This window comes from Lipotes vexillifer, unplaced genomic scaffold, assembly GCF_000442215.2.
Source record: "Lipotes vexillifer unplaced genomic scaffold, Lipotes_vexillifer_v1.1 scaffold622, whole genome shotgun sequence".
Classification (NCBI taxonomy): Eukaryota; Metazoa; Chordata; class Mammalia; order Artiodactyla; family Lipotidae; genus Lipotes; species Lipotes vexillifer.
Window position 1 is genome coordinate 85,264 of NW_006774600.1, and position 25,649 is coordinate 110,912.

A 25,649-nucleotide genomic window follows, 5' to 3' on the forward strand; every position below is an offset into this window, starting at 1 on the left:
GGCAGGCGGACTCTCAACCACTGCGCCACCAGGGAAGCCCAGACTCCTTGTTTTTTAATGCATGTAAATATCATGCTACCCACATTTTTTTGCAGCCATTTATTTTACTTAGATCTGTCCCCATGCTGGTACATATAGATCAATTTCATTTACATAAATACATTGAATAAATATACCATATTTTATTTGTCCACTGATGAAAAAAAAATCTTCATTAAATAAGTCTTACCCATTAACAGAATGATAAGTACTTGTGTTATATTGGAAAGATACTCTAATCCCCTTTCAAACATGTATTACAAGCATATCTTTTTAATAACCTTTTGAAGATTGCTGACATGTGATAATTTGGTCTGCTCTCCCCTCCCTGCTGAGTGTCATGAGATCTACCTGTATGTCAGAAGGCTTCTGAAAACCCAAAAAATTCTTGAAGGGCTTTTTTAGGAAGTGCCATATACTAAAGAAAGTTTGCGATTTTTGACATGTTAAGGAACTGAGGTATGGTGTTTGCCTAGCCTCTGGATATTAAGCATTTCCCTCCTTCCTTCCTGCAATGCCATTCATAGTAAATGACCAAGTTTTGTTTAAAATTCTACATCTATGGTTCTCTTTTCATAGTACTGTTCTTTGATTAATTGACATTACATTCTCCCCAGTGATGCACTGGGCATATTTTTATGTGTCTCTTTGGGTGGAGTTTCTGTGTAAGAAACTGTGTGAAAGTTGATGTAGAAAAAATACTTAGAAGTTGAACTGTTGGTTTAGAGGGTTTGAGTATTTTGGGGTTTATCTAAATATTGCCAAATTGCTTTGCTAGAGTAGCTATTCTAATTTGTCCTACTTTCTATATAAGATTTCCCTCTTCCCACCACTCTTACCAGCAGGTGGTATTGTCAAACATTTAATCTGGTTGCTGAAAGTGGTATCTTTTTGTTGTTTTCATCTACATTTACATGGTTATTTATAGTACTGTTCTCTGTTCTATACCGTTGATCTGTCTAGTCTTACATGAATAACACACTATTTTAATTCCTATAGCTTTAAATAATAAAGAAATAACTTTAACACATTTTGGTATTGGTAGAAACCTATGTTCTTTCTATCGTGCAACACTGCCTTGATATCCTACTTTTTACATTTACTTAGCTCTTTCCAGTATCTTATCTCTGTAAAATATTTTAAGCTTCTGGAAGTGAAAGAATGTTTGTTAGGCACCATTTGTATACTGAATATGGGTTAATTTCTGTTGCATCTTTCTTAGCGCTTATTAGGGTGTGTTACATATAGCAGGTACATGAATGAATGAATAAACTAGCAGATCTCTGCCTCAGTCTGTCAGTGGGTGAGTGAAAGATCTCATTAGGCTGTGGCCTTGCCTGATGCATTAACTCATACCATTATTGTACCAGCACGTGGCACCTACAGTAATGGGTCCTCTCTTAGCTTTATCAGAGTTCCTGGAAGGAGTGCTATTAAAGCTGGTTTCTGAGTTCCTGCTTTAGTTTTTAAAACATTATTCCACTGGGTCTTCCTGCCCTAGACTCAAGAGTATCATTAATGAGCTAGGATAGTAAGGGACCATCTCTGAGTGATACATAGCATGAGGTATGTGGTCCTTGCACCTTGCCTAATGTACACAATTAAAAATGATGAATAATAATAGTAATAAGAGCTTAGAGAAAGCTAGACCCAAAAGCAATAACAATAAATGACAATGTTTATCATAATAGTATTATCATTTACCTTGCTCATTTTTTATTAGGGGATTTAATCTTTTAGCCTTGAGCATTATTTTTTTTAACTGCTGAAATGATTTGCCCAAGGATACACAAATGAACCAGTAACTCAGTTTTAATGAAATTCAGATCAGTCTTCAAATCCTAACCCTCACAGTTTCCCCAAGGCAAACCCCACTTGGAAAGGTGCAGCATGCTTTACATAGCTAATTTAAATAGTGTTAAGTAGCCGTGAATTTGACACACTGGATTTCTGCATCATCTTATTAATCAAGACAGCCATCTGGCATCACCAGGACTTTAAAAAATACAAGGACTCAATGGATTAAACCTACATAATTCTAGAAGTTTACAGCTCTTTGTTACAAGTTTTACTCTCGCTCCCAAGTCTGTTTTGTGGGAAGAGGCAGGACTGGCTGGATTTACTTCTTACTTTGGTATCTATGTTTGGTGAGCTAGAAGCTGAGTTGTTCTAATTTAGTCAAATAGTTCTAGTTTAAAGGATTTTCTAGTTGTATGGATTCTTATTAAAAATAGAGCAAGCCAGATGTGGCAGTAAAAATTTTCTTTCTGCCTTAAGTAGTAGTCTCTTGGGAAATAGAGAATTTTGTATCATTGAAAAAACTGCTGAGGAGGGACTCACAACTGTCATAGGCTAGGTGGAGTCCTTAGTAGTGGAGGAATCACTTTCATCCAGAACAATGAGAAAACAAAAGTAGAATCCAAGAAGAGTCGGGGGAAATCTTTCTGGAGTTCTGAACTGCAGCATGAAGAGGTGACACAGTGCAATTTCCAGAGGTACCCCTGAAGTCTCTATCTAAGATTTACTTATAGAGAAACGTCCTTCCTTTCTCTGAATAACAAAATATTGTGTGTGATGGGATACAGAGTCATTTTAAATACATGCTACAAAGAAACTTTCTAGAGGAATACAAAGATAGTAATAATTCATCTTCAGGAATATTACCCAGAAGATGGAGCAATCTTCTCATTACATTTTCATATTCAAAGAGCATTGAGAAGTTTGAATCACCACGTTGCCTGAAATGCTCTCAAACTCACCGGCCCCCTATCTGTTGGGCTATACGTGATTTCAGATTTCTGTTAAGCTCTGGTCAAAGGAAGTTAAAATATAAAAAGAAAGGAAAAGGAAAAGATATCCCCCTGTACTAAGATTTATTCTTATACAAATAACCTTAATTACACCAATAACTCTTAGGCCAATAACAGTTAACTCACTGAGCTCACTGGGCAGGATGTGGGTCTCATGACACCATTGTTTTATTGTTTGGGGGCATGTCTCATGCTTCTGTTTCGCGGTTTTGTTCCTAGGCAAGCCTGCTTGGTTTTGTGGTTAAGCAAACCTGCTCTCTTGAGTGATCATTAACTTACAGGGGTTTCCCATACTTTTTTCTTTCTTTTTTAAAAATATTTATTTATTTGGCTGTGCCGGGCCTTAGTTGTGGCATGTGGGATCTTTGTTGCCACGTGTGAGATCTTCGTTGCAGCATGAGGGCTCCTTTAGTTGCAGCATGCACTGTACTTTTTTCTTTACTTACAATCCCCTAGTGGAATTAACTATTTAATTACCTACTTTGTCTCTCTACTCTGCCCCTATCAATCTCTGAGTGAGATGCAGGAGTTGGCAATTTTCAGCTTGCCCATGCATACTGAGCCAATCTATACATGAATGAGCAATTTCTGGTATTTCTAATTCACCTAATGTAGGTGATCTCTTTATTTGTGCTTCCAAGGTTATCTGAGCAGCACACTAGCACCATCTCCTTAGGTCCTTGCAGAGTGTTAAATCCTGTGTCATAGGATAGTGCTCCCATACTGATAAATTCTCCCTTATCCAACTTTCTGTTCCATTCCCCCGTTCCAGCACCTGGAGATACAGGTCTAAATGTGCTTTCCCAGATCCTGCTAACGCATGCGGTATGTGATCCACATTTCAGGTAGCCTAGTTCAAGAATGCCTTGGTCCTGAAGGGGATCTGAGTTGTTTACCACTGCACCTTTGACAGGCACCCTTTTATGGCAGGGTCATCTTTCATTGACAATTATTTTTCTGCCTAATGGAGCACATTTATATAATAATAATAATAATAATAATAATAATAATAATAATAGCTACCATTTATTGAGCACCCACAATGTGCCATATGATGTACCCATCAACTTATGAATTATTAATTTTTAAACATATGCTTTGATATGTTATTATTTTATAAATATGGTAACTAAGTTTTAGTGACTTTAAGTCCTTTACTCATGGTTACACACATAGCTAGTATTTAAACTGAGGTCAAAGTAACTCCAAAACTCATACTTCTCTGCTCTGTATTTGCTGAAGTTGAAGAGCTTCATCTTTTTTTTTTTTTTTTGGCCATGCCCTGCAGCTTGTGGGATCTTATTTCCCAGCCAGAGATCAAACCCTGGCCCTTGGCAGCAAAAGTGCCAATCCTGACCATGGGGAATTCCTGAATGTCATCTTTTTAAAACAAATTAATTATAGGCCTAGTTCAAATTACCAGGGCAGTAAGAAACGCAATATAAGTCTTGATTTGGGGGCTTCTCTTTCTTATGGCTCTGTAAGACTTGAATTGGGGCAAGTGGAGATGAGCAAGTGACCTGGTCAATAGCCCATATTGTCTTTGTCACTACCATTGTTTGTTCTGTTGCATGATGCTTTTACACAGATTGGTCTTCTGTCATTTTTCTGGCAGGACTGTTCTGGGTCTGCTCAGAGATCTCTGTTGGAGTGGTCCTCCTTCTGGCCCACAGAAGACCTGATGCTTCTCTCCAGACCTAGACCCTAGAGGCTGACCTCAGGTATCCCTCTCTGTCTCCCATCTGGGGCCCTGTGTGCAGCAGGGGCATGGTTCTCATCCACTTGCCACAAATCCAACCCGATCTAGCTCTAGGTCTGAGAGATGCTCACCTTCTCATTTCTTCCAGGCCACATTCTTCTCCTTCATCTCTCCTATTCCTTCCCAAATGAAATTCAGCCCTATTGCTTCATTAAAGGTTTTAGAAAACAGAAGTTGCTAATTCTCCCCTGGGGCAAGAGAAATTCTTACATGCTAGGACTGAAAATCTTGATACTTTTCTTGAAGGAGGAAAGATAAAAATATACAAAATCACTCCCAGCCTTTTGAATCTTCTGCATCAATGAGAACAGAACAATATAAAACAGATTAATATCTCAAATTATCCTGCCACAATTGCAATACCTTGAAATTTGGTAATCATATTAGCTGACATCTGTTGAGTGCATAGAATATACCAGGCACTGTCTAAGGTTCTTTATTTTCTTACTTCATTTTATTCTTACAACAGTACATGAAGTATATACTTCTATTACACCCATTTTATAGATGAGGATGCTGAGGTTTGAAAGGTTAGGTAACTTGTGCTAAATCACTGAGCTACTGAATGGTAGACCCAAGAGTTAAACCCCAGGCAACTGATTCAAGCATTTCTGTTCATAAACATTATGATATATTGCCTCTCATATTAGCCCAAAACATAGCTACAAGAATCAAAGATAGTTTGCTGGCTTGGCAAGAAGCATTTGTTTGCTTTTTTGTTTTTTTAAATTGAAGTATAGTTGATTTACAATGTTGTATTAGTTTCTGGTGTACAGCAAAGTGATTCTGTTATATATATTCTTTTTCAGATTCTTTTCCATTTTAGGTTATTACAAGATATTGACTATAGTTCCCTGTGCTATACAGTAGGACCTTGTTTTTTTTTTTTTTTTTAAATATTATTTATTTATTTATTTTTGGCTGCATTGGGTCTTAGTTGTGGCACATCTTTCATTGCAGTATGCGGGCTCTTCACTGTGGCACATGGGCTTCTCGGGCTTCTCTCTACTTGTGGTGTGCAGGCTCCAGAGCGCGTGGGCTCTGTATTTGTGGTGTGTGGGCTCAGCAGTTGTGGTGCATGGGCTTAGTTGCCCCACGGCATGTGGGATCTTAGTTCCCCGACCAGGGATTGAACCTGCATCCCCTGCATTGGGAGGCAGATTCTTAACCACTGGACCACCAGGGAAGTCCCAGGACCTTGTTATTAAGAAGTTCTTTTGAGTATAGATATGAAGCATTTTAGATGTGGCTCAAAAATTGAGAATTAAGTCCTTTCTCACTTGAGTTTGCACTGGACACTTAGAAGTGTTCTAATTGTATCACTCTGCTGGAGAAATATGTTTCAGTTTTATGTTTTAACCTTCCACTGGTACCTATGTAAGATGAAATCTTTGCCTCACTATAGTGTTTGCTATGAGATTTATAGAGAAAGAAAAGGGACTAAATTAGAGATTATATATCTATATCTATCAGTATATCCATATCTGTCCATCATTATAAATTATTTCAATGAAATTATTTTAGTTATTGGCAACCTAGTTCTTTCTCTATTACTGAAGTCACCATAAGCTAAGTAAAAGTGCTTGATAAAAATCAGACTCTTGTTCTCAAAATTCTTTTCAAAATTGACCAAAGCTACCACATAAAAAAGAAAAATGTCAAAATCAGGAGTGACTTGTACTGTCCTATTGTTCTGCTTACATTTTTGCAATGGCTCCTTGGATAATTTCTGCTTCCAGTAGGGAAGGATAAATTATGAAAGAAGAAAAGCACTAAAAGGTTTACTGAGAACTTGTGTTTCTGCATGTATTGTATATATGTTGCCGAGCACAATGCAGGAACACAGTAAACATTAACTTCTGTGCATTTCTTTAAAATATGCTTCCCAGTATGCTGTACACCAGAAACTAACACAATATTGTAAATCTACTATACTTCAATTAAAAAAAAGTTAAAAAGAAGAAAAAAGATTCTTGGGATTCAGAGAAGTAAGACTTTAACTTTTCTGTTGGAGCTTGTCATTTATATCCTTCCTTGCTTCCCTAGTTTTTGCCTAATACGTGGTTTGTTTTCACCTTAGAGACTGTGTAAGGACAAGCTCATGCCTGTGAAGTGGTCTCTAGTGCCTACTGGATTTTCTCTCATTATTTACTGTTTCCACAGATGATAGAAGGTTGTGGCGGGTCACAGGGATTCTTCAAGGTTACTGAGATGTCATTCATTCAGCTGGGAAGGTCTTTGTGTTCCTTTGACTTACTCTGGCTGTTTCTGTCACCTTATAGCTAGAAGCTCGTCTTAGTCTATCCATTAGCATAAAGGTGTTCAGAGTTAATGATAAGTAAACAATATACATTTTATGCATTTTACAGGTAATTACCTTTCTTTTGCTTCTTAGGTGGAACAATCTGACTGTGCTCACAACTGTTATTTGAATACATGTTTTAAAAATTGCTTTAGCCATTATTTCAGGCACTTGTAAAGTTGCCCCCTAAGAATGCTGCTAAAAGGTCTGTTCATTTAGATTCATGGCAGTGCTTCTGGGCATTCTCCTGTTTGAGAAAAACATAAAAACCTGCCAAGGTTCCATGGGCAGTTTTGGAAAAGTAATGATCACTCTGTTCCAATCAATCTTATGGAAGTCTACTGTTTAATTCTCTGGTCAGAAGCAATTGCTTGCAGAAGACACAGATCATCCCTCAGGCATGAAAGGCTGCCTCCTAACTACGCTGCCGCATTCAGTAGATCCCATTGGCACCAAAAGACTTAGCTGCTTGGCTTTCTCTGTACTGTTCGTACTGCTCTATTAGGAAAGCAATACAGCACTGTGGTTAAGAGCAGTGATTTTGACCTTACATAAAACTCGGTCAAATCCTGCCTTGTCTCTTTAAACTGGGTGATATCAGTCAAATCTCTTAAGTGCTTTGAGCTTCTCCTTCCTCATCTATTCGGTCCTTAACTCAGTGTCATCTTACAAGTTAAATGATCAGCTCTTAGAAACAGATGGCTACACAGTAAACTCTTATATGGCCCGAATATTAAGACTAATTTTTCATTTTCACCTGCAAAACTGTTCTACAGTTGTTTCACAAGTGCTTTAAGTTCCACACTAGAATGTAAATCCCTATAGCTTCAAGTAGATGTTCAATATGGTCTATGTCCCTAAATGGGACAGTTGATACCAAGCAGGTAGGAAGTAAATTGTAGGTCCTGTGCTGCAGTTGTTTCTTCTCCTAGTTCTGATGGGTGATTTTGAGACACTCATATTCTCTTACCAGGTTGCTGCTGCAATTAAGGACAAGTATTTGGAAGAATGCTGGTTTGAGATAGCAGTGTTGATAGTAGTTATGGAATTGGATTTTTTAATTTCATGAAGCCAGTTTGTCCATGAAACCAACTGATTGAACCTAGAGCTCTGTTCTCATAAGCTCCACATTCTGGTTACTGATTGAACCATTCTTTCTGAAAGCTGTCACCTTTGTTACAAGTTGAACTGCACAAAAAAGAGCCAGAAAAGTGATTAGAGTTCATGAGTTCAGGGACGCCACAAAAGGATTTTGACTGAGCTTTCTTTATTGTTCATGACTAGCTGCTGAGTTTTGGAGGCTTAGGATATATGGTTTCTCAGACTGGCTAAAATTGGACGAATTATAACTTTAAATTAGCAAGATGATGGGATGAAATATTTTCTTTTTTGATATTTTATTTTCATTTTCAGTTTTTCTATTTATAGGTGAACTCCTTTAATCATATGGAAGGACTTGAATTTTTCTTTTTCTTTTTTTGTACAAGGAAAATAGAAGCGTCCAAAACCAAAAACGATAAGCAATAATACTCTCTTGTATCTTGTTGATTCTGATCAAAAAGTCAAAAAAATCCCAAACCCCAAATAACCAATAAACAAAAGTATTTATAGAATTACGACTCTCTAAGATTAAAAAGCAGTTCTTGCTTGTTTTACATGCATATATATGACTTACAGCAATGAGCTGCACATACTGGGTGATCAGTAACTGTTAGTTCTTGTTCTTACCTATATTCTTACTGAGTCCTCTCGGTATGTATTATGAGTATTAATTAAATGGAATTTTATTAGCTCCCCTTAACAAATGTGAGCACTGAGACTGAGAGAGGTTAAATAACTTGCCTGCCCAAAAACTCTCACTGAGTAAATGGGGAAGATGTATTGCAATGCAAGTCTTTATTATGGCGTGCTCTTACTTTCTACACAATACACCCTCTCAGACCAGCATCTGAATTGGTGAATTTGTCCTAGTCCAGGGGCTGGTCCTCAGTTCTGTACACTCAAAAATCTGATCTGTCAGCACACCAAGAGTGGGCTTACTAACCAGTTTCACAGAGACCAATACATAAGGCAGAGAATTTATTTTTTAATTTGATGTGTGTGAGTCAGCTCCAAAAGCCCAAACACGACACAAGCTGGCTTATGCAAAACAATAAAACAATATAAAAATTGCTGGCTTCCATAATTGAAAAGAACAGTGCTTTCTTCAGAGATGGCTGGATTCAGATATTTAGATTAAATAGCATAGATACTAACCTATCTCTTGGCATTGTTTTCCTCTGCATTGGCTTTGTTCTCAGGCAAGTAAATATGGCTAAGTTGGCTATAGAATTCCAGGCTTATGTTCTAGCAGTTTAGCAACTCCAGCAGAATGAGCACATCTCATTCCACATATTTGCAAATGGTTCTAGCAAAAGTCTTGGGGGGACTGATTCTCATTGGTCTAGATTTGGTCTCTTACCATCACTCAACCAATCACAGAAACTTGGATTTATCTAGACCTAAGTCATGTTCCTAGTTCTATATCTGGAAGACTGAATCAACCTTCCACAAACATGGATTGAGGGAAATAAAAATGCTTTCACCAAAAAAAGTCTGAATGAACGCCAACTAGGCAAAAAGAACAGGTGCCCATACAGTGTGTTACACAGTCTGAAATACTTAGCATGAGGAGGGGATTTTCCCAGGTGAGAAGCTGTTCATGGAAAGCTAAATTGAAACCAGAGGTTGTTTGGTGAGTATGGAATGGGAACACAGATCCATAGTTGGTTTGAGGTTAAGTTGTGCTGAGCTGTGATAGCTGAAAAATTGCCATTATAAGGTCATGCTTGGAATAGATTTCAGGAAGGTGGAGTCTGTGGACCAGGGAAGAACTCCCCCTTTACTCTCATTAGTTGTGGGACTACTAGCCACCTTTTGCCTCTTTGTTCTACCAATTTCTATGCTCCATGTTAACTGTGTTAGTCAGGGTTCTCCAGAGAAACAGAACCGGTAGAAGGTATATATTTATATTCGTATATATAAAGAGAATTATTATAAAGAATTGGCTCATGCAATTATGGAAGCTGAAAAGTCCCAAGATATGAAGGGTGAGCTGGCAAGCTAGGGACCGAGGAAAGCCAATGATTTTGTTCCAATGCGAGTCAGAATGCCTGACAACTGGGAGAACCTATGGTGTAGTTCCATTCCAAAGGCTGGCAGGCTCATGACCCAGGATGAGCCAATGTTTCTGTTCAAATCCAAAGGCAGGAAAAAAACCGATGTCCCAGTTTGAAAGCAGTCAGGTAGGAGAATTTTCCCTTACTTTGGAGAGGGTCAGCCTTTCTGTTCTATTCAAACTTTTAACTGATTGGATGAAGCCCGCTCACATTAGGGAGGGCAATCTGCTTTACTCAGTCTACCAATTTAAGTATTAATCTCATCAAAAATATCCTCAGGGCTTCCCTGGTGGCTCAGTGGTTGAGAGTCCGCCTGCCGATGCAGGGGACACGGGTTCGTGCCCCGGTCCGGGAAGATCCCACATGCTGCGGAGCGGCTGGGCCCGTGAGCCATGGCCGCTAAACCTGCGCGTCCGGAGCCTGTGCTCCGCAGCGGGAGAGGCCACAACAGTGAGAGGCCCGCATACCACGCACACACACACACACACACAAATATCCTCAGAGAAACACCAAGAATCATGTTTGACCAAATGTCTGGGTATCTCATAACTCAGTCAAGTTGACGCGTAAAATTAACCATCAGGCTAACCATTTCCCTTTTCTGCATAGACACAATAAAGCTGAGCAGGTTTCCACTTACTAGATGATAATGATTTCCAACATCTCTCTTTCTAAGATTGTAAACAAGGCAACTTGTTTGAAATTTTGAATCTGTCTGCTCTTTAATAATAATTTTACAAGTGAGCCCTTGGTTCCACATGTGGCTCTCTGGAGTTTCTAATATTTAATTCACAGAATGCATTTACTTATTTCCAAGATTTCAGAAATCCTCATGGTAAAAACCATACTTAGTTTGTGCTAAATGAGATGAAAAGTGCTGGGGGAGGTGGGCGGAGGGGCAGATCTACTGAAGAACTTCAAATCCAGTTAGTAGACAAGATGCCTGCAAATGAAATTATTGGTAAATGTGAAACAATATGGTTAAAATCTCATAAAAATACTAGGTGACTTAATACTGATGTTAAAACTTAAGGTCTGTTTTTTTTTAATATGATTTCTGTGTTACACTGAAAAATGTTTTTAAAGACATAACTGTTTTTCATTAATTTGGACTTGAAACATTCCCATATTATTATTATTATTTTAACATCTTTATTGGAGTATAATTGCTTTACAATGGTATGTTAAATTCTACTTTATAACAAAGTGAATCAGTTATACATATACATATGTTCCCATATCTCTTCCCTCTTGCGTCTCCCTCCCTCCCACCCTCCCTATCACACCCCTCTAGGTGGTCACAAAGCACCGAGCTGATCTCCCTGTGCTATGCGGCTGCTTCCCACTAGCTATCTATTTTACATTTGGTAGTGTATATATGTCCATGCCGCTCTCTCACTTTGTCACAGCTTACTCTTCCCCCTCCCCATATGCTCAAGTCCATTCTCTAGTAGGTCTGTGTCTTTATTCCCGTCTTGCCCCTAGGTTCTTCATGACCTTCTTTTTTTCTTAGATTCCATATATATGTGTTAGCATACAGTATTTGTTTTCCTCTTTCTGATTTACTACACACTGTATGACAAACTCTAGGTCCATCCACCTCACTACAAATAACTCAATTTCATTTCTTTTTATGGCTGAGTAATATTCCATTGTATATATGTGCTACAACTTCTAGATCACTTCATCTGTTGATGGACACTTAGGTTGCTTCCATGTCCTGGCTATTGTAAATAGAGCTGAAATGAACATTTTGGTACATGATTCTTTTTGAATTATGGTTTTCTCAGGGTATATGCTCAGGAGTGAGATTACTGGGTCGTATATTAGTTCTATTTTTAGTTTTTCAAGGAAAATCCATACTGTTCTCCATAGTGGCTGTATCAATTTACATTCCCACCAACAGTGCAAGAGTGTTCCCCTTTCTCCACACCCTCTCCAGCATTTATTGTTTGTACATTTTTTGATCATGGAGATTCTGACCGGTGTGAGGTGATACCTCATTGTAGTTTTGATTTGCATTTCTCTAATGATTAATGATGTTGAACATCCTTTTATGTGTTTGTTGGCAATCTGTATATCTTCTTTAGAGAAATGTGTATTTAGGTCTTCTGCCCATTTTTGGATTGGGTTGTTTGTTTGTTTCATATTGAGCTGCATGAGTTGCTTGTAAATTTTGGAGATTCACCCTTTGTCACTTGCTTCATTTGCAAATATTTTCTCCCATTCTGCGGGTTGTCTTTTCGTCTTGTTTATGGTTTCCTTTGCTGTGCAAAAGCTTTTAGTTTCATTAGGTCCCATTTGTTTATTTTTGTTTTTATTTCCATTTCTCTAGGAGGTGGGTCAAAAAGGATCTTGCTGTGATTTATGTCCTACAGTGTTCTGCCTATGTTTCCTCGAAGAGTTTGATAGTGTCTGGCCTTACATTTAGATCTTTAAGCCATTTTGAGTTTATTTTCTTGTATGGTGTTAGGGAGTGTTCTAATTTCATACTTTTACATGTACCTGTCCAGTTTTCCCAGCACCACTTATTGAAGAGGCTGTCTTTTCTCCTTTGTATAGTCTGCCTCCTTTATCAAAGATAAGGGGACCATATGTGCCTGGGTTTATCTCTGGGCTTTCTATCCTGTTCCATTGATCTATATTTCTGTTTTTGTGCCAGTGCCATACTGTCTTGATTACTGTAGCTTTGTAGTATAGTCTGAAGTCGGGGAGCCTGATTCCTCCAGCTCGGTTTTTCTTTCTCAAGATTGCTTTGGCTATTCGGGGTCTTTCGCGTTGCATACAAATTGTGAAATGTTTTGTTCTAGTTCTGTGAAAAATGCCATTGGTAGTTTGATAGGGATTGCATTGAATCTGTGGATTGGTTTGGGTAGTAGAGTCATTTTCACAATGTTGATTCTTCCAATCCAAGAACATGGTATATCTCTCCATCTGTTTGTATCATCTTTAATTTCTTTCATCATTGTCTTATAATTTTCTCATACAGGTCTTTTGTCTCCTTAAGTAGGTTTATTCCTAGATATTTTATTCTTTTTGTTGCAGTGGTAAATGAGAGTGTTTTCTTATTTCACTTTCAGATTTTTCATCATTAGTGTATAGGAATGCTAGAGATTTCTGTGCATTAATTTTGTATTCTGCTACTTTACCAAATTCGTTGATTAGCTCTAGTAGTTTTCTGGTAACATCTTTAGGTTTCTCTATGTATAGTATCATGTCACCTGAAAACACTCAGAATTTTACTTCTTTTCTGATTTGGATTCCTTTTATTTCTTTTTCTTCTCTGATTGCTATGGCTAAAAACTTCCAAAACTATGTTGAATAATAGTGGTGAGAGTGGGCAACCTTGTCTTGTTCCTGACCTTAGTGGAAATGGTTTCAGTTTTTCACCATTGAGGATGATGTTGGCTGTGGGTTTGATTTATATAGCCTTTATTATGTTGAAGAAAGTTCTCTCTATGCCTACTTTCTGCAGGGTTTTTATCATAAATGGGTATGGAATTTTGTTGAAAGCTTTCTCTGCATCGATTGAGATGATCATAAGGTTTTTCTCCTTCAATTTGTTAATATGGTGTATCACATTGATTGATTTGTGTATATTGAAGAATCCTTGCATTCCTGGGATAAACCCCAGTTGATCATGGTGTATGATCCTTTTAATGTGCTGTTGGATTCTATTTGCTAGAATTTTGTTGAGGATTCTTGCATCTATGTTCTTCAGTGATATTGGCCTGTAGTTTTCATTTTTGTGACATCTTTGTCTGGTTTTGGTATCAGGGTGATGGTGGCCTTGTAGAATGAGTTTGGGAGTGTTCCTCCCTCTGTTATATTTTGGAAGAGTTTGAGAAGGATAGGTGTTAGCACTTCTGTAAATGTTTGATAGAATTCCCCTGTGAAGCCATGTGGTCCTGGGCTTTTGTTTGTTGGAAGATTTTTAATCACAGTCTCAATTTCAGTGCTTGTGATTGGTCTGTTCATATTTTCTACTTCTTCCTGGTTCAGTCTCAGAAGGTTGTGCATTTCTAAGAATTTTTCCATTTCTTCCAGGTTGTCCATTTTATTGGCATATAGTTGCTTGTAGTAATCTCTCATGATCCTTTGTATTTCTGCAGAGTCAGTTGTTACTTCTCCTTTTTCATTTCTAATTCTATTGATATGAGTCTTCTCCCTTTTTTTCTTGATGAGTCTGGCTAATGGTTTATCAGTTTTGTTTATCTTCTCAGAGAAACAGCATTTAGTTTTATTGATCTTTGCTATCGTTTCCTTCATTTCTTTTTGATTTATTTCTGGTCTGATCTTTATGATTTCTTTCCTCTGCTAACTTTGGGGTTTTTTAGTTCTTCTTTCTCTAATTGCTTTAGGTGTAAGGTTAGGTTGTTTATTTGAGATGTTTCTTGTTTCTTAAGGTGGGATTGTATTGCTATAAACTTCCCTCTTAGAACTGCTTTTGTTGCATCCCAGAGGTTTTGGGTCTTCGTGTTTTCATTGTCATTTGTTTCTATGTATTTTTTAATTTCCTCTTTGATATTTTCAATGATCTCTTGGTTATTAAGTAGTGTATTGCTTAGCCTCCATGTGATTTTATTTTATACAGATTTTTTCCTGTAATTGATATCTAGTCTCATAGTGTTGTGGTCAGAAAAGAAACTTGATATGATTTAAATTTTCTTAAATTTACCAAGGCTTGATTTGTGACCCAAGATATGACCTATCCTGGAGAATGTTCCATGAGCGCTTAAGAAGAATGTGTATTCTGTTGTTTTTGGATGGAATGTCCTATAAATATCAATTAAGTCCATCTTGTTTAATGTATCTGTTTTTTTTTTGGGGGGGCAGGGTGGGTACACGGGCCTCTCACTGTTGTGGCCTCTCCCGGTGTGGAGCACAGGCTCCGGATGCACAGGGTCAGTGGCCATGGCTCACGGGCCCAGCTGCTCTGCGGCATGTGGGATCTTCACGGACCGGGGCATGAACCCATGTCCCGTGCATCAGCAGGGGGACTCTCAACCACTGCGCCACCAGGGAAGCCCTGTTTAATGTATCATTTAAAGCTTGTGTTTCCTTATTTATTTTCATTTTGGATTATCTGTCCATTGGTGAAAGTGGGGTGTTAAAGTTCCCTACTCTGATTTTGTTACTGTCGATTTCCCCTTTTATGGCTGTTAGTATTTGCCTTGTGTGTTGAGGTGCTCCCATGTTGGGTGCATTAATATTTACAATTGTTATATCTTCTTGGATCAATCCGTTGATCATTATGTAGTGTCCTTCTTTGTCTCTTTTAATACTCTTTATTTTAAAGTCTGTTTTTTCTGATATGAGAATTGCTACTCCAGCTTTCTTTTGATTTGCTTTGCATGGAATATCTTTTTCCCATCCCCTCACTTTCAGTCTGTATGTGTTCCTATGTCTGAAGTGAGTCTCTGGTAGACAAAATGTATGGGTCTTGTTTTTGTGTCTATTCAGCCAGTCTATGTCTTTTGGTTGGAGCATTGAATCCATTTACATTTAAGGTAATTATCAAAATGTATGTTTCTATTACCATTTTCTTAATTGTTTTGGGTTTGTTATTGTAGGTCTTATCTTCTCTTGTGTTTCCTTCCTACAGAAGTTCCTTTAGCATTTGTTGTAAAGCTCATTTGGTGGTGTTGAATTCTTTTAGCTTTTGCTTGTCTGTAAAGCTTTTAATTTCTCCATCAAATCTGAATGAGATCCTTGCTTGGTAGAGCAAGGTTGTAGGTTGTAGGTTTTTCTCCTCCATCACTTTGAATGTGTCCTGCCACTTCCTTCTGTCTTGCAGAGTTTCTGCTGTAAGATCAGCTCTTAACCTTATGGGGATTCTCTTGTGTGTTATTTATTTCTTTTCCTTTGCTGCTTTTAATATTTTTTCTTTGTATTTAATTTTTGATAGTTTTATTAATATGTGTCTTGGCGTGTTTCTCCTTGGATTTATCCTGTATGGGACTCTTTGCTTCCTGGACTTCATTAGCTCTTTCCTTTCCCATATTAGGGATGTTTTCAACTATAAAATCTTGAAACATTTTCTCAGTCATTTTCTTTTTCTCTTCTTTTCTGGGGCCCCAATAATTCGAATGTTGGTGCGTTTAATGTTGTCCCTGAGGTCTCTGAGACTGTCCTCAGTTCTTTTCATTGTTTTTTCTTTATTCTGCTCTGCAGTAGTTATTTCCACTATTTTATCTTCCATGTCACTTATCCGTTCTTCTGCCACAGTTATTCTGCTATTGGTCCCTTCTAGAGAATTTTTCATTTCATTTATTGTGTTGTTCATCATTGTTTGTTTGCTCTTTAGTTCTTCTAGGTCCTTGTTAAACGTCTCTTGTATTTTCTCTATTCTATTTCCAAGATTTTGGATCATCTTTACTATCATTATTCTGAATTATTTTTCAGGTAGACTGCCTATTTCCTCTTCATTTGTTTGGTGTGGTGGGTTTTTACCTTGCTTCTTCATGTGCTGTGTGTTTTTCTGTCTTCTCATTTTGCTTAGCTTACTGTGTTTGGGGTCTGCTTTTGGCAAGCTGCAGGTTCGTAGTTTCCGTTGTTTTTGGTGTCTGTCCCCAGTGGCTAAGGTTGGTTCTGTAGGTTGTGTAGGCTTCCTGGTGGAGGGGCCTAGTGCGTGTGTTCTGGTGGGTGAGGCTGGGTCTTGTCTTTCTGGTGGGCAGGTCCACGTGTGGTGGTGTGTTTTGGGGTGTCTGTGGCCTTATTATGATTTAGGCAGCCTCTCTACTAATGTATGGGGTTGTGTTCCTGTCTTGCTAGTTATTTGGCATAGGGTGTCCAGCACTGTAGCTTGCTGCTCATTGAGTGAAGCTGGGTCTGGGCGTTGAGATGGAGATCTCTGGGAGAACTTTTGCCATTTCATTTTATGTGGAACTGGGAGGTCTCTTGTGGACCAGTGTCCTGAAGTTGGCTCTCCCACTTCAGAGGCACAGCCCTGATGCTTGCCTGGAGCACCAAGAGCCTTTCATCCACACAGCTCAGAATAAAAGGGAGAAAAAGTAGAAAGAAGATAAAATAAAATAAAGTTATTAAAATTAAAAAATAATTAGTAAGAAAAAAATTTTTAACTAAAAAAAAAAAAAGGATGGACAGAATCCTAGAACAAATGGTAAAAGCAGAGCTATACAGACAAAGTCACACAGAGAAGCATACTCATACACACTCACAAAAAGAAAAAAAAGGGAAAAAAATATATATATCTTTGTTCCCATAGTTCACCTCCACAATTTGTGATGATTCATCATCTATTCAGGTACTCCACAGATGCAGGGTACATCAAGTTGACTGTGGAGATTTTATCCGCTGCTTCTGAGGCTGCTGGGAGAGATTTCCCTTTTCTTCTTTTTTCGCGCAGCTCCCGGGGTTCAGCTTTGGATTTGGACCCACCTCTGTGTGTAGATCACCTGAGGGCATCTGTTCTTTGCTCAGACAGGACAGGGTTAAAGGAGCAGCTGATTCGGGGGCTCTGGCTCACTCAGGCCAGGGGGAGGGAGTGGTATGGATGCGGGGTGAGCCTGTGGCGGCAGAGGCCGGCTTGACATTGCACCAGCCTGAGGCGTGCCGTGCGTTCTCTTGGGGAAGTTGTCCTTGGATCACGGGACCCTGGCAGTGGTGGGCTGCACAGGATCCTGGGAGGGGAGGTGTGGGTAGTGACCTGTGCTTGCACTCAGGCTTCTTGGTGGCTGCAGCAGCAGCAGCCTTTGCATCTCATGCCTGTCTCTGGGGTGTGCGCTGAGAGCCTTGGCTCACGCCCATCTCTGGAGCTCCTTTAAGCAGCGCTCTTAATCCCCTCTCCTCGCTCACCAGGAAACAAAGACGCAAGAAAGTCTCTTGCCTCTTTGGCAGCTCCAGACCTTTTCCCGGACTCGCTCCTGGCTAGCTGTGGTGTACTAGCCCCCTTCAGGCTGTGTTCACGCAGCGAACCCCAGGCCTCTCCCTGGGATCCGACCTAAGCCGGAGCCTCAGCTCCCTGACCCCGCCCACCGCAGCGTGTGAGCAGTCAATCCTCTTAGGCTGTTAAGTGCTGGTCGGCACCGATCCTACGTGCGGAAATCTCTCTGCTTTGCCCTCCGCACCCCTGTGGCTGCGCTCTGCTCTGTGGCTCTGAAGCTCCCCCCTGCCCGCGAAGGGGCTTCCTAGTGTGTGGAAACCTTTCCTCCTTCACAGCTCCCTCCCACTGATGCAGGTCCCGTCTCTATTCTTTTGTCTCTGTTTTTTTTTTTTTTTTTTTTTTTTTTCCCTACCCAGGTACTTGGGGAGTTTCTTGCCTTTTGGGAGGTCTGAGGCCTTCTGCAAGCGTTCAGTAGGTGCTCTATAGGAGCTGTTCCACATATTGATGTGTTTCTGATGTATTTGTGGAGAGGAAGGTGATCTCCACATCTTACTCTTCCACCATCTTCAAGCTCTCCCATATTATTTTTTATCATCCATTTCATTTTATTTGTTTATTTATTTAACATCTTTATTGGAGTATAACTGCTTTACAATGGTGTGTTAGTTTCTGCTTTATAACAAAGTGAATCAGTTATACATATACCCCCATATCTCTTCCCTCTTGTGTCTCCCTCCCTCCCACCCTCCCTATCCCACCCCTCTAGGTGGTAACAAAGTAGAAAGAAGAGTGGTTGTGGATTTGAGAGGGGAACATGGATAGGGTTCAGAGATGTTTGTTTTATTATTATACTTCACAGCTTACATGTCATGTATATTTTTATACTAAAATTATGTACTTTTAAATAGCTTTATTGAGTTATAGTTGGCATATAGTAAACTGCACACATTTAGCATTTTGATAGGTATGACATATGCCTACATCTGGTAAAACCACAGCCTCAGTAAAGATAGTGAACACATCATCACCCCAAAGTTTACTTCTCCCCCTTTTAATCTCTCCCTTCTGCTCCTCTGTGCCCCCCCCACATCCTCAGGCAACCACTGATCTGCTTTCTGTCACTACAGATTAGATCGCATTTTCTAGAATTTTATATAGACAGAAACATACATACATACATACGTATATATATATATATATATATAATATTATATGTAGACATTTTGACTAGCCTAGGAACACCTCTTCCCCAATAAAAGAGTTTTTTAACCCTTTCTCTCTACCAGGGAAACCCTTGTATGTACTTTTCATTTGCAGATATTTCCGTTCAGTAGCTCTGCAGTTTGAACTTTAGCCAGCACCCCAGATGACACTGGCCTTGTTCAAGGACCTCTATTATAAAAATTACTAAGGAAATGTCATCCTCTGCTTGGGATGAGATTTTACCAAACCTCTCCTTGGTTTGCTCCTTCCTGTAATCCTGTAAAAGTCACATTGTTAATGCTGACTCTACCAAGAGGACTTTTCTGACCACTCGTGTCACTCCTTATCACATCTCCTTGTTTAGTTTCTTTATAACTCTTTTCAATAACAGTATTGTTTGTTTTTTCCTGTCATGTTCATGAATGTATCCAGGTGCCCTTAAAAATTCCTGATGCATAATGCAAGATCAATAAATATTTGCTGGATAATGAATTAAAGTATCAGATGCTAATTAGACATTCTAATCATTGGATGAGAAATGGATTTATCTCTCTTACTAAAAAAACAAATATATCCATTAAAGGAATCCTACACTCACATAAATGAAAAAACAAAATGGGGACAGGATATCTTCACCAACAAATTTATCACCATCCCCAGGACATTTTTTTGAATCCTTTCAATTTTAACTTTTATAACTAAATGTCATACATAATTATATGATTTGCTTTGCACATTTGCCATTTTATAATTTGTAGCAGATTCTGTCAGTAACTGACCCATAGTCTTTAGAGTTTTCAGTGTGCTCTGACCAGCTTCTAACCACCATGTTTGCATCTATGTGCCTGAGATGGAAATCTCAGGCATATAAATGTCTCAGTTCCCTTGTCCCTCAAGTAGGAAAATTTTGAAATGTGTTTTACATCACTTCTCAGAGTTAAACTAGCATGATAGTTGACTTACTAAAGAAGCCTACTTGGTTCTTCTTTCTCAACATCATTTCCCCACCACTACTGGTGTTTCTCCCCACATCAAATATTTACCCTTGATTTTTGCCCCAGGGTAGGCTTCTGGGGGAATCGAATCTTAGATACGTAGTCTTTTCCATATTTCCATATAGTCTCTCAACCTTCTTTAACATAATTTATATATAGTAGGTCTTGAATAAATATTTGTTGAATGAATGAACTGTTTCATTCTCTTATGTTTTTCCTTCAAAATCTTTTATCAGTTTTTTTCTATCTTTATCTTTTTTCTATCATCTCCACCTAGCTACCTGTTAGATATCTTTCAAGTCTCAATTACAAATGCTAAACTTCTTTTCAAGCCTCTTCACAACTATGCAGTCTTACCTTTCTTGTAGAGTTCCATGATAATTTACAAATAATATTTGACTGCTCTTAGCATTATACATAGATGTGATTTCCTTGAGCAGCTGTACGTAGGTTATCATTTCTTTACTTGCATTGTTCCATATGGACTAGAGCACATAACATGCACTTAAGAACAATTAAAAAAAAAAGAATAAATGAAGTATATTTGACATTCTTTATGTTCTAGCTTCTTCCTGATTTCCACATTAATGTCTTCTCAGGGCCTGGATCAATTATTTACTCAAACTTTTACCTGTTTTCTATATTTTTAAATAAGTTTCTTGCCTGTGAGCATCTTCATAGTTGGTTTAGAGTAAATGTTTGACATAGGAAGAGTATATATATATATATATATATATATATACTCCTTTTATTTTGATAAGGTATTCTGACTTTCTTCATTCAGAATAATTGTTTTGAAATTCATCCATGTTGTAACATGTACTGATAGTTCATTTTTCTCCATTACTGAGTAGTATTCCATCATATTGGTGTACAAAAATTGGTTTATCCATTCACCTGTTAATAGGTATTTGGGTCATTTCCAGTTTGGCTTATTAAAAATAAAGCTAATAGATAATTGTTTTGAAATTCATCCATGTTGTAACATGTACTGATAGTTCATTTTTCTCCATTACTGAGTAGTATTCCATCATATTGGTGTACAAAAATTGGTTTATCCATTCACCTGTTAATAGGTATTTGGGTCATTTCCAGTTTGGCTTATTAAAAATAAAGCTAATAGGAACATTTGTGTACAAATCTTTTATGAAAATATGCTTCCATTTCTCTTGGATAAATACATAAGAGTGGAATGGCTGACTCACATGGGAGGAATCTACCATATTGTTTTTTACTGGCACAAAATAGACATGTAGATCAATGGAACAGGATACAAAGCCTAGAAATAAACCCACGCACTTATGGTCAATTAATCTACAACAAAGGAGACAAGAATACACAATAGAGAAAAGACAGTCTCTTCAATAAGTGGTGCTGGGGAAAATGGACAGATACATGTAAAAGAATGAAATTAAAACATTCTCTAACACCATATAAAAAAACCTCGAAATGGATTAAAGACCTAAATGTAAGACTGGATGCTATAAAACTCCCAGAGGAAAATATAGGCAGAACACTCTGACATAAATCACAGCAGTATTTTTTTTGGATGCGTCCTCTAGAGTAATGGAGACAAAAGCAAAAATAAACAAATTGGACCTAATTAAACTGAAAAGCTTTTCCACAGTAAAGGAAACCATAAACAAAACAAAAAGACAACCTATGGAATAGGAGGAAATATTGGAAAATGATGCATCCGACAAGGCATTCATTACTCTTCAAAGTATACAAACAGCTCAATATCAAAAAAACAAACCACCATCAAAAAATGGGCAGAAGGGGCTTCCCTGGTGGTGCAGTGGTTGAGAGTCCGCCTGCCGATGCAGGGGACACGGCTTCGTGCCCCGGTCCGGGAAGATCCCACATGCCGCGGAGCAGCTAGGCCTGTGAGCCATGGCTGCTGAGCCTGTGCATCCGGAGCCTGTGCTCCACAATGGGAGAGGCCACAACAGTGAGAGGCCTGCGTACTGCAAAAAAAAAAAAAAAAAAATGGGCAGAAGACCTAAATAGACATTTCTCCAGAAAAGACATACAGATGGACAACAGGTACATGAAAAGATGCTGAACATCACTAGTTGTTAGAGAAATGCAAATCAAAAACTACAATGAGGTACCACCTCACTGGGCAGAATGGCCATCATCAAAGTCTACAAATAATAAATGCTGGAGAGGTTGTGGAGGAAGGGAATCCTCCTACACTGTTAATGGGAATGTAAACTGGTATATAGCCACTATGGAAAACAGTATGGAGGTTCCTTAAAAAACTAAAAATAGAGTTACCATATGATCCAGCACTCCCATTCCTGGGTATATGTCTAGGAAGGATGAAAACTGTAATTTGAAAAGATACGTGCACCCCCATGTTCATAGCAGCACTATTTACAATAGCCAAGATGCAGAAGCAGCCTAACTGTCCATCAACAGATGAATGGATAAATAAGATGTGGTATGTATACACACACACACACACACACACACACACACACACACACACACACACACAATGGAATATTACTCAGCCATAAAAAAGAATAAAATACTGCCATTTGTAGCAACATAGATGGACCTAGAGATTATCATATTAAGTGAAGTAAGTCAGAGAAAGATAAATATCAAATGATACCACTTACATGTGGAATCTAAAAAGACCGATACAAATGAAATTATTTTCAAAACAGAAATAGACTCACAGGCATAGGAAAAAAAAAAACTTATGGTTACCGAAGGGGAAAGGAGGGGGAGGGATAAATTAGGAGTTTGAGATTAACAGATACACACTACTATATATAAAATAAATAAACAATAAGTACCTACAGTATAGCACAGGGAACTATAGTCAATATTTTGTAATAACCTACAGTATAATGGAAAAGAATGTGTAAAAGAATATATAAAACAGGGGCTTCCCTGGTGGTGCAGTGGTTGAGAGTCCGCCTGCTGATGCAGGGGACACGGGTTTGTGCCCCGATCCGGGAAGACCCCACATGCTGCAGAGCGGCTGGGCCCGTGAGCCATGGCCATTGAGCCTGAGCGTCTGGAGCCTGTGCTCCGCAACGGGAGAGGCCACAACAGTGAGAGGCCCACGTATCGCAAAAAACAAAAACAAAAACAAAAACAAAAAACATATATATACACATATATATGTATAACTGAATCACTTTGCTATACACCTGAAATATTGTAATTCAACTCTACTTAATTAAAAAAAGATATTTTTAAACAACTAAAATAAAATAGGTAAACAACAAGGACCTATTGTATAGCACAGGGAACTATATTCAATATAATTTATAATGGAAAAGAAACTGAAAAAGAATATATAGGCATACATATATATTCACATATATAACTGAATCACTTTCCTGTACATCTGAAACTAATACAGCATTTTACAACAACTAAACTTCAATAAACAAAAAACCAAAAAATAAATAAAAGGAAACTACCATACTATTTTTCATAGTGGCTGTACCATTTACATTTCCACCAGCAGTGTATGAGACTTCTAGTTACTTCCACATGCTCACAAACCCTTGGTAGGGTCTGTCTTTCTAATTTTAGACATTCTAATAGGGAGATAATAGAATTTCATTGTAATCTAAAGTACATTTCCCTGATGACTAATGATTTTGAGCATCTTTTCATATGCTTATATGACATCCACATATACATTTCTTTATTATGTTCAAACCTTTTGTCCATTTTAAGCATTAGATTTTTTATTGAGTTTTGAGCGTTCTTTACATATTCTTGGGTATAAGTTCTTTAGTAGATATATGACTTGCAAATATTTTTCATAGTCCATGACTTGTCTTTTTATTTTCTTAACAGTGTCTTTCAAGGAGCAGAGTTCTTAATTTTTTTGAAGTCCACTTTATCAATGTTTTCTTTCATGGATTATTCGTTTGGTGTTGTACCTAAAAAATGTTTGCCTAATCCAAGGTTACAAAGATTTTCTCCTTTTTTTCCCAAAAGAATGTTTATAATTCTAGACTTTACATTTACAACTTGAAGTGTTTGGAGATTAGTATATATCCATCATAACTATCAATGCCATAAACTTATCCATCACCTCCAAGGTTTCTCCCTAGCCCTGTTGTTGTTTTTTACCTTTTGTGATAAGAGCACTTAACATAATATCTTCTACCTTAGCACATTTTAAAGTATACAATCAGTGTTGTTAATTATAGGACCTATATTGTACAGTTCTACTCTAAAACATTTATTTTGCACAACTAAAACTTTATGCCCTTTGACTAACACCTCCCCATTTTCCCCACCTTCCAGCTCCTGGCAGCCACCAATCTACTCTCTGCTTTGATGTATAAAGTGAGATAATGTAATATCTGTCTTTCTGTGTCTGGCTTATTTCACTTAACATAATGTCCTCCGGGTTCCTCCTTGTTGTTGCAAATGGCAGGATTGCCTTCTTTTTTTAAGGCTGAATAATATTCCATTGTACTTTATTTATCTATTCATCCATTGATGAACATTTAGTTGTTTTCATATCTTGATTATGTAAATAATGCTACAGTGAACATGGGAATGAACTATCTCTTTGAGATCCAGATTTCTATCCCTTTGGATAAATGCCCAGAAATGGGATTGTGGATAATATGGTAGCTCTATTTTTAATTTTGTGAGCAACCTTCATATTGTTTGCCATAGTGGTTGTACCAATTTACATTCCCTCCAATAGTATTCAAGGGTTCCCTTTTCTCCACATCCTCATCAGTACTTGTTATCTTTGGTTTTTTTGATAATAGCCATCCTAACAGGTGTGAGGTGATTTCTCATTGTGGTTTTGATTTGCATTTCCCTCATAATTAGTGATGTTGAGCATATTTTCATACACCTGTTAGAAATTGTAAGTATTTTTTGGAAAAATATCTGTTCAGGTGCTTGGCCCAATTTTTAATTGGTTTATTTGGTTTTTGTCTATTAAGTTGTTTGAGTTCCTTATATATTTTGGATATCAATCCCTTATCAGATATATGGTCTAAAAATATTTCCTCCCATGCTATAGGTTGTATTTACATGTTGTTGATTGCCTTTGTTTGTTTTCATTGATTTACAACATAGTTTTTTTATTTATATTTTACTGATATCCACTCTGTTCTTCCTTCTGCTTATTTGGATTTCATTTGTGCTTCTTTTTCTAGTTTTCTAAGGTGAAAGTTGTGGTTGTTGATTTGGAACATTTTTTCCTGTTAAAGTAAATAGTGCTCTAAGCTTTCTTGTAATTAATGCTTTAGCTGCATCCCCAAAACTTTGATATGTTGTATTTTTATTTTAATTCAGTTCAAAATACTTTCCATTTTCCCTTTTGATTTCTTATTTATTTTTTTTCCTTTTATTTATTAATTAATTAATTAATTTATTTATTTATTTTTTTAACATCTTTATTGGGGTATAATTGCTTTACAATGGTGTGTTAGTTTCTGCTTTATAACAGAGTGAGTCAGTTATACATATACATATGTTCCCATATCTCTTCCCTCTTTGTCTCCCTCCCTCCCACCCTCCCTATCCCACCC